We start from the raw sequence: 9,440 nt of genomic DNA, 5'->3' as shown, positions 1-9,440 counted from the left end.
GATATATTTTTATTTGCATTTCAAATTGTTTTCCCTTTCCTAGCTCCCCACTCCCCGAAAGTCCCATAAGTCCTCTTCCCTCCCCCTATTCCCCCATCCACCCCTTCCCACTTCCCTGTTCTGGTATTGCCCTATATTGCTGCACTGAGCCTTTCCAGAAAGGGGGGGCACTGATTCTTCCTTCTTGGACATCATTTAATATGTGGATTATGTCCTGGGTATTCAAAGTTTCTAGGTTAATATCCACTTATCAGTGAGTGTATACCATGATTGATCTTTTGAGACTGGGTTACCTCACTTAGTATGATGTTCTACAGCTCCATCCATTTGTCTAAGAATTTCATGAATTCATTGTTTCACATTTTTTTTTTTTTTGTATCCATTCCTCCGTTGAGAGACATCTGGGTTCTTTCCAGCTTCTGGCTATTATAAATAGGGCTGATATGAACATAGTGGAGCACGTATCTTTATTACATGCTGGAGAATCCTCTGGGTATATGCCCAAAAGTGGTAGAGCAGGGTCCTCCGGAAGTGACAAGCCCAGTTTTCTGAGGAACTGCCAGACTGATTTCCAGAGTGGTTGCACCATGTTAATTCTTGATCTTAGAGCATAAGTTATTGGTGTTCTATTCAGGGAAAGTTACCCAGTGCTGTGTGCTCCAGGTTCTTCCCCACTTTCTGCTCTATTAGATTCAGTGTCTCTGGTTTTATGTGGAGGTCCTTGATGCACTTAAACTTGAGCTTTGTTCAGGGAGATAATAATGAATCAATTTGCATCCTTCTACATGTTGACTTCCAGTTGACCCAGAACCATTTGTTGAAAATGCTGTGTCTTTTTCCACTGGATGGTTTTAGCTCCTTTGTCAAAGATCAAGTGACCATAGTTGTGTGGGATCATTTCTGAATCATTAATTTTATTCCATTGATCTACCTGCCTGTCATTGTACCAATACGATGCAGTTTTTATCACTATTGCTCCGTAGTATAGCTTGAGGTCAGGGATTGTGATTCCACCAGAGGTTCTTTTAGTGTTGAGAATATTTTTCGCTTATTCTGGGTTTTTTGTTATTCCACATAAATTTGGAAATTTCTCTTTCTAACTCTATGAAGAATTGAGTTGGAATTTTGATGGGGATTGCATTGATCTGTAGATTGCTTTAGGCAAGATGGGCATTTTTACAATATTAATCCTGCCGTTCCATGAGCATGGGAGATCCTTTCAGCTTCTGAGATCTTCAATTTCTTTCTTCAGAGACTTGAAGTTCTTGTCATAAAGATCTTTCACTTGCTTGGTTAAAGTCACACCAAGGTATTTTATATTATTTGTGACTATTGTGAAGGGTGTTATTTCCCCAATTTCTTTCTCATCCTCTTTATCCTTTGAGTATAGGAAGGCTACTGATTTGTTTGAGTTAATTTATTTCCAGCCACTTTGCTGAAGTTGTTTATCAGCTTTTGGAGTTCTCTGGTCGAATTTTTGGGATCACTTAAGTATACTATCATATCATCTGCAAATAGTGATAGTTTCACTTTTTCCTTTTCAATTTGTATCCCTTTGACCTCCTTATGTTGTCTAATTGCTCTGGATAGGATTTTGAGTACTATATGGAGCAGAGAGGGAAAGAGTGGATAGCCTTTTCTAGTCTCTGATTTCAGTGGGATTTCTTCAAGTTTCTCTCCATTTAGTTTGATGTTGGCTACTGGTTTGCTGTATATTGCTTTTACTATATTTAGGTAGGGGCCTGTAAATCCTGATCTTTCCAAGACTTATCACGGGGTGGTGTTGGATTTTGTCAAATGCTTTCTTGGCTTCTAATGAAATGGTCACATGTTTTTTTTCCTTTGAGTTTGTATATATGGTGAATTATGCTGATGGATTTTCATATATTGAACCAATCTTGCACAGGTGGGATGGAGCCTACTTGATCCTGTTGAATGATGGTTTTGACATGTTCATAGATTCAGTTTGCAAGAATTTTATTAAGTATTTTTGCATCAATATTAATAAGGGAATTTGGTCTAAAGTTCTCTTTCTTTATTGGATCTTTGTGTGGTTTAGGTATCAGAATAATTGTGGCTTCATAGAACTAATTGGGTAGTGTTCCTTCTGTTTCATCTTTATGGAATAGTTTGAAGAAAATTAATATTAGTTCTTCTTTGAAGGTCTGATAGTACTTTTCATTAAACCCATATGGTGCTGAACTTTTTTGGTTAGGAGACTATTTATTAATGACTGCTTCGATTTCTTTAGGGATTATGAGACTGTATAGACCATTTATTTAATCATGATTTAACTTTGGTACCTGGTATGTGTCTAGAAAATTGTTCAGTTCATCTAGATTTTACAGTTTTGTTGAGTATAGGCTTTTGTAGTAGGATGCGATCATTTTTTGGATTTCCTCATCTGTTGTTATGTCTCCCTTTTCATTTCTGATTTTGCTGATTTGGATTCTGTCTCTGTGCCTGCTGGTTTGTGTGGCTAAGGGTTTATCTATCTTATTGTTTTTTTTTTTTTTTTTTTTTTTTCAAAGAACCAGCTCCTGGTTTGGTTGATTCTTTGTAAAGTTTTTCTTTGTTTGTTTCTACTTGGTTGATTTCAGCCCTGAGTTTGATTATTTCCTGACTTCTACTCCTCTTAGGTCTATTTGCTTCTCTTTGTTCTAGAGCATTCAGATGTGCTGTCAAGCTGTTAGTGGATTCTTTTTCCAGTTTCTTTTTAGAGGCACTCAGAGCTATGAGTTTTCCTCTTAGTGCTGCTTTCACTGTGTCCCATAATTTTGCTTATGTTAGGCCTTCATTTTCATGAAATTCTAGAAAGTCTTCAATTTTTTTCCTTACTTCTTCCTTGACCAAGTTATTGTTGAGTAGAATGTTGTTCAGTTTCCATGTGTATGGGGGCTTTCTGCTTTTGTTGTTATTGAAGACTAGCATTAGACTGTGGTGATCTGATAGGGTGCATGGAATGATTTCAGTCTTCTTATATCAGCTGAGGTCTGTTTTGTGACTAAGTATATGGTCAATTTTGGAGAAGATACCATGAGGTGCTGAGAAGAAGCTATATTCTTTTGATTTAGGATGAAATGTTCTATAGATAACAGTTAAATCCATTTGGTTAATAACTTCTGTTAGTTTCACTGCTTCTCTGATTAGTTTGTGGTTCCCTGGTCTGTCCATTGATGAGAATGTGGTGTTGAAATCTCCAACTATTATTGTGTGAGGTACAATGTGTGCTTTGAGCTTTAGCAAAGTTTCTTTTATGAATATGAGTGCCCTTGTATTTTGAGCATATATGTTCAGATTTTAGAGTTCATCTAGGTAGATTTTTCCTTTAATGAGTATGAAGTGCCCTTCTTTATCATTTTTGATTACTTTAGGTTGGAAGTCAATTTTATTCCATATTATAATGGCTACTCCAGCTTGTTTCTTGGGGCCATTTGCTTGGAAAATTGTTTTCCAGCCTTTTACTCTGAGATAGTGTCTGTCTTTGTGTCTGAGGCGAGTTTTGTTTTTGCAGCAAAATGTTGGGTCCTGTTTAAGCATCCAGTCTGTTAGTCTACGTCTTTTTATTGGAGAATTCAGTCCGTTGATATTAAGAGATATTATGGCAAAGTGATTCTTTTTTCCTGTTATTTTTGTTATTAGAGATGGAGGCATGTTCATATGGCTCTCTTCTTTTTGTTTGCTAAAAGAAGATTAATTTCTTGCTTTTTTCTAGTGTGTATTTTGCCTCTTTTTGTTGGTATTTTCCGTTCCTTATCCTTTGAAGGGCTGGATTTGTGGAAAGATATTGTGTAAATTTGTTTTTTTTTTTCACTGAGTACCTTGGGTGACCATCTCTCCCCTGGCACAGAGTGATGTGTCTCAGCCCAGCTCCTGGGTGCAGATGGAGCCTCAGTTGTTAGAGAGAAATGGTGGCATCACCTCCAAACCCAGAAGTCAATGCACTCCCTGTAGACCAATTCTTCACTGGCAGGATTGGTTCACAGATGGATGTGTAGGATCTCTGCTCCTGGGTGCAGGTGGAGACCAGAATGACCCTGTCCCAGATGCTCTGCACCTCCTGTGTTCCCTGTGCACCTGGCTGTACCCACCTGCACAGTTGCTAGAGAGAAAATGGTATTCTCCTCTTGAATTCCTTGTATATTGGATATTAGTCCTCTATTGAATGTAGAGATTGGTAAAGATCTTTTTCCAATCTGTTGTTTGCCATTTTTGTCCTATTGACACTGTCCTTTGCCTTACAGAAACTTTATAATTTTGTTAGGTCCCTTTTGACGATTTTTGATCATAGAGCATAAGCCATTGGTGTTCTGTTCAGGAAAATTTCCCCTGTGCCCATGTATTTGAGGCTCTTTGCTACTTTTTCTTCTATTAGATTCAGTGTAGCAGGTTTTATGTGGCAGTCCTTGAGCCAGAAGCCTAATATGACTGTCTTCTGAGGCTCTGCCAGAGCCTGACAAATACAGAGATGGATGCTCACAGCCATTGGCCTGAGCATGGGGATCCCTGTTGGAGGAATTGGAGAAGGTACTGAAGGAGCTAAGGGTGTTTGCAGCCCCATGCGGGGGTGGGGGGTGGGGGATGGTGGGGGGAGGAGCAAACATGTCAACAGGCCAGACCTCCCAGAGATCCAGTGGACTGGACCAACTAAAGAGTATACTTGGAAGGACCCATGTCTCTGACCACATATGTAGCAGAGGATGGCCTTGTAGGACATCAGTGGGAGGGTAGGCCCTTGGCCCTGAGGGTAGTCAATACCCCAGTGTAAAGTACCTGTACAATAAGTTTTATTGCCATTGCTACAATATTCAATATTCATAAATTTGAATCTTAATCTTCACACCAAAAAGATCTTTGCATTTGCTATGCTTAAAATTAAAATTAAAATTGGAAGAAAAATAATAATAAACTTTAGTCATTAGCTCTTGCTTTTTGTAGCTGAGGTGACTCTGTGGTTCAAAGTTGAATGTGCCACTGATTTTATAGAAGGAAAGCACAGATTGTTATACACTTCTTCATTTATAATTAGAGATAACAAATCCATGAATTTTTAAAATCTTAGAGCCGAAGACAGTACGTGCAAGAATCATCCTGATGAGGGCATTTTTACAAATAATTATCCAGGAAACTATTCTGTAGAGACCTTGAGTTCATATTGAATTCCTATATGATTTTTGCCTATGTATTTTGAGGCCTGGAAAATAGAACTCAGAGAAAATTGGAGTGGGCAAGAGAAGTTACCTACTTAGTGCCAGTGAAGTAAAGAAACTGACAAGGCTTGTCATAGTAAGTGGGCCTTATTGTTCCTCAGTAGATTCTATCTCACTACCTAGTATAAGGAATTATCCTTTTCTTCTTTTTCCTGAAGTATAATATGTAATCTAAGGGAAATAAATTGTTTTGAAGGATGTAGAGCTGATGAATTCTGAGAATAAAAAAGAGAAGTATACTTATTTATGATAGTGTTTTTTATAGGGAAGAGACTACCCAGATAGTTATCAGAAATTTTAGCACAATAGTCTGGGCTTTTAAAACACTCTCAACAAAGCTAGGTCTAGCCATCTATCTGTTATTTGCCAAGTAATGAGATGAATAATAGGTGATACAAAAGAAATAGATTTCTTCAGGGTGGCTACATTAAAAAGAAAAACAAAGGAGTCCAGTAATGACCAGATTTATTTTGAGGGCACTACATTAGGTTGAGTGGAGAGTAAGTGGTATGTGCAATAAAGTATTTTTGTCAAGCTGTTGTGCACTCCCATCACTGATACATGATTGCCAAAGATCAGGTCTTTGTTGCCCCAGATGAGAAGTAAATTCTTTTTGAGGAAGGCAACTTCTATGTTCCTGTTTTAGTTTCACTTTAGTTCTACTTTGTTGGTGATAAAGGGAATGTAGTTACTTAAAATCAGTCTAGAATAGGGCTTTAATTCAGCTATAGAATTTCCCAAACATTTATATTTTCTGTAACAAATTATCATTGATTTATTACCTGAAAGAATACAAGTGTCTATTCTTTACATAATGGGAGTCATATGTCTGGTCACACTGGGCTAAAATCAAAGTTTATAGAGCTGCCTGTTTCCCTGTAGTTTTAATAGAAGAATCTGTTCCCTTCTATGTTTTCATCATCTGGAAGATTTTGGGACTTTGAGTCCCTCCTACCTCTAAAACCAGCAGTGGCATTATCGCACTCATATTATGAGATGTTTTTCATGACTCTGATTCTTCTACTTCCTTCTTTTACTTATAAGAATCCTTCTGCGACACTCAGATAATGCACAGTGATTTATTTAAATCTGCTGAATATGTTTCATCATTTATGTAGGGCCACATGATCACATGTACATGGTTTTTGCTCATACACATCTCTGTTCTGTTCAAGACAGTTTGGCAATTCTTCCTTTAAGAAAAAAGAACATGAAGTACAGCCGACTTAAACATAAAAAGAGTAAATTTTGCTAATAAGTAGTGCTTCTAGGAGGTGAATTACACGTAAATGAAGTTGAAGTTTCAATGTGGGCAATATTCCAACCACTAAGTGATTAAATAGGTTATTGACATTTTTTAACCCCTTGAAGTTTGGTTGAAGGGACAAAAGGAAATTGTGATACAGATCAGTTGGTTTGTGGCTATCATTGATCTAGTTAAGCTTTGTCCAAGCCTCTCTAGCAAAAAAATAAAAAAATAAAAAAATAAAAAAAAGACAATTTCCTTTGAATATATCTTAGAAGATACTGTAAAATTTTGATTTTTTACCATTACAATTCTACCTATTCTAATGCATTCTAAATTAAATTAAATTCTAGGACAAAATCCTATCTTGTTTACTTTTAAAATGAATTTGTGAATAGTTTTAGCTATCCTGGGTTTTTTGTTATTCCAGATGAATTTGAGAATTGCTTTTTCTTTTTTTTATTTGATATATTTATTTATTTACATTTCAAATGATTTCCCCTTTTCTAGTCCCCCACTCCCCGAAAGTCCCATAAAAACCCTTCTCTCCCCCTGTCCTCCCACCCACCCCTTCCCACTTCTCCGTTCTGGTTTTGCCAAATACTGCTTTACTGAGTCTTTCCAGAACAAGGGGCCACTCCTCCGTTCTTCTTGTACCTCATTTGATGTGTGGATTATGTTTTGGGTATTCCAATTTTCTAGGTTAATATCCACTTATTAGTGAGTGCATACCATGATTCACCTTTATGCAACTGATTTGCTTGAGTTGATTTTATAACCAGCCACTTTGCTGAAGTTGTTTATCAGCTGTAGGAGTTCTCTGGTGGAGGTTTTCGGGTCACTTAAGTAGACACAAAAGAAATTCTGGAGGAATCAGTATCCCTGACTTCAAGCAATACTACAGAGCAATAGTGTTAAAAACTGCATGGTATTGGCACAGTGACAGACAAGTGGACAAATGGAATAGAATTGAAGATCCAAAAATGAACCCACACACCTATGGTCACTTGATCTTCAACAAAGGAGCCAAAAACATCCAGTGGAAAAAGATAGCCTTTTCAACAAATGGTGCTGGTTCAATTGGAGGTCAGCATGCAGAAGAATGCAAACTGATCCATTCTTATCCCCATGTACTAAACTTCACTCCAAGTGGATCAAGGATCTCCATGTAAAACCAGACACACTGAAACTAATAGAAAAGAAACTGGGGAAGACCCTAGAGGACATGGGCATGGGGGAAAAATTCCTGAACAGATCATCAATAGCTTATGCTCTAATATCAAGAATTGACAAATGGGACCTCATAAAATTACAAAGTTTCTGTAAGGCAAAGGACACTATTAAAAGGACAAAATGGCAACCATCAAATTGGGAAAGGATATTCACCAACCCTACATCTGATAGAGGGCTAATATCCAATATATACAAAGAACTCAAGAAGTTTCCAGGGAACCAAATAACCCTATTAATAAATGGGGTACAGATCTAAACAAAGAATTTTCACCTGAAGAAATCCGGATGGCCGAGAGGCACCTTAAGAAGTGCTCAACATCATTAGTCATTAGGGAAATGCAAATCAAAACAACCCTGAGATTTCACCTTACACCAGTCAGAATGGCTAAGGTCAAAAACTCAGGAGACAGCAGGTGTTGTCGAGCATGTGGAGAAAGAGGAACACTCCTCCACTGCTGGTGGGGCTGTAAGATGGTACAACCACTTTGGAAATCAGTCTGGCGGTTCCTCAGAAAACTGGACATGACACTTCCGGAGGACCCTGTTATACCTCTCCTGGGCATATACCCAAAGGATTCCCCGGCATGCAATAAAGACCCATGCTCCATTATGTTCATAGCAGCCTTATTTATAATAGCCAGAAGCTGGAAAGAACCCAGATGCCCCTCAAAGGAGGAATGGATACAGAAAATGTGGTATATTTACACAATGGAATACTACTCGGCAATTAGAAACAATGAAGTCACAAAATTTTTAGGCAAATGGTTTGATCTGGAAAATATCATCCTAAGTGAGGTAACCCAGTCACAGAAGAATACACATGGAATGCAATCTCTGATAAGTGGATATTAATTAGCCCAGAAGCCTTGAATACCCAAGGCACAAATCGCATAACAAATGACTCCCATGAATAAGTATGGAGAAGGTCCTGATCCTGGAAAGGATTGATCTAGCATTGGAGGGGAATATAAAGACAGAGAAAAAAAGGAGGGAGGTCATTGGAGAATGGATGGAGAGAAGAAGGTTTATGGGACATAGGGGGAGGGGGAATCCGGGAAAGGGGAAATCATTTGGAATGTAATCAAAGAATATAGAAAATAAAAATATTTAAAAAAATAAAAAATAAAATGATGTGTAAAAAAATGAATTTGTGTATGAGAGCTTTGCTCTGTATATGTATATGTATATGTACCACAAGTATACCTGGTACCTGTAGAATTCACATGAGGGAATAAGATTTCCTGGACCTTGAATTACAGAGGTTTATAAGGCAGCCATCATGTGGATGCTAAAAAGTAAACCTGAGTCCTCCACATGAGCAGTACTCTTAACACTGTTCCATCTATTCAAACCTTACATTATATTTTCTATCCTATCCAGAAAAAATCAAAAGTAATTTATTTTTATATTTACCTGTAAGGCATTGGAAGCCAAATAATCAGTAAAAGTTGTGCCAATGCCACATATATTGTGTTAATCAGTTTAAAAATGTGAGATTAATTATTATCTTACATTTGGGTTTGAAACTTGTTATGTAGCTCAGTTTGGTTTTGAACACATGTTCTTTTTGACTCCTTCGATTGAATGTTGGTGTTATAGGAGTCATCAAATTTCATGCATAGCTTATATTTATGCTAATTATTGAGCATAGGAATCATATTTTATTTTCCTAATAGTGTCTTGCTGTGAGCTAAATATATAACCCTCCACAGGATTTTTGTTTGTATTTATTCATTATTTGTTGTTAAGTT

The sequence above is a fragment of the Apodemus sylvaticus genome, chromosome X, assembly GCF_947179515.1.
Source record: "Apodemus sylvaticus chromosome X, mApoSyl1.1, whole genome shotgun sequence".
Lineage (NCBI taxonomy): Eukaryota > Metazoa > Chordata > Mammalia > Rodentia > Muridae > Apodemus > Apodemus sylvaticus.
This window is presented reverse-complemented; position numbering follows the sequence as displayed.